The sequence below is a fragment of the Taudactylus pleione genome, unplaced genomic scaffold (assembly GCF_031769625.1).
Source record: "Taudactylus pleione unplaced genomic scaffold, aTauple2 ptg000114l, whole genome shotgun sequence".
Taxonomy (NCBI): Eukaryota; Metazoa; Chordata; class Amphibia; order Anura; family Myobatrachidae; genus Taudactylus; species Taudactylus pleione.
Window position 1 is genome coordinate 996,408 of NW_028284516.1, and position 1,266 is coordinate 997,673.

Genomic DNA, 1,266 nt, shown 5'->3' on the forward strand with positions numbered 1-1,266 from the left:
GAATTGGAGGGTGCAGACACCGCTGTACCCATAACCTGTACCATGGTGTCTAGAGACTTGGATAACCCAGCCACCCAGGGAGGATGAGACCTGCGTGCCTCTGCTAACTGTGACGTTATGTCCGTCATAACTCCTACCATGTCAGCGGCTATGGAGGCGAGTTAGTAATCGTGGTATACAAGCATCACATAACTTGGATGCTTGTTACCCTTAGAACGGCAAACAGCTTTTGAGAAGCCTTTATTCAGTTTGACATTGATACACACAGTCATTCAGAATGACACACATTAATCAGAACTGAACAGATCTGAGACAGAAGGCTGGTTTGGGACACAGAGGAGGAGATACACCCCACTACCTTCCCACAGATTAGACTCCCTGCACTTACACCCCAGTCACAGTCTGTACCAGGGATGTAGTAGGATTACAGATGTGCAGGAGTCCAGCCTTCTGTAGCCTTACAGCTGCACTCTGCCTTCAGGAGGGAGAGAATGCAGGCATTAAGAGCAAAATATGGCAGGCATGCTGTTTGTAATAGCTCTGTGCCTGAGCTTTCCGCGCTGTGTAGGCTCCGCCCCCCCGTCCTTATCAATTATCCAAAATGGCTGCCCCCGTCTAACGGAGGAGCTCCTTCACTGTCAGTCCCGCTATGCGCCCCCGCCGTCCCTCTGCAGCTCTTAGCGGCGAGCAGGCACTGAGGACAGCTTCTCCGGCTGTTTCCCTTTTGTCTGCCCCCGCCTGAAGCAGCGCAAAGTCACTGGGCAGCGGGCGGGCGGTCAGGCGGCGGGCGGGAGGGGGGAGTCGTAGCGGGGAATGCGCAGCCATACTCACTGCGTTCCCCGAAGGTAGGATCATCAGCGCAGTAGTCGGGTTGACACACACCCTGGTTGTTGGTCAGAGCGGTGCTGGGGATCAGGGTACTCATGTACTCAGATCCATTCATCATGTCTGTTTCTCCATAAGGAGGACAGGTAAGGAACACCCTCACTGATGATCTCTCACAGCTGCAGCACACTCTTCTTCTTGTTAGAGTTGTGCTGTGGCGATAAGGAGCTGTCAGTGCTTTTGTAATAAGCGCTGCGCACTCCTTCCTGTTCTACTAAGAACAGGGCGCCAGGTACCCGGACCCCACCTTTAGAGAGGTGGCGAAGGGTACCTAATATAGTGTAAAAAGATGCTTAAGAAACAAATTAAAACCTAAATGTAAAATAAAAATCATGTATTGCTGGAGCACAGCATAATGTGACCAGCTTCTAGTAGGCACAT

At 51.7% G+C, this 1,266-nt stretch overlaps 1 non-coding gene across 1 annotated transcript; it reads right to left on the reverse strand.

Annotated features, from left to right (window-relative positions):
* Positions 1-865: 865 nt before the first annotated feature.
* Positions 866-994, reverse strand: LOC148524898 (U8 small nucleolar RNA). The gene has a single exon (XR_015878334.1). It is a non-coding gene; the product is annotated as a U8 small nucleolar RNA (small nucleolar RNA).
* Positions 995-1,266: the final 272 nt, after the last annotated feature.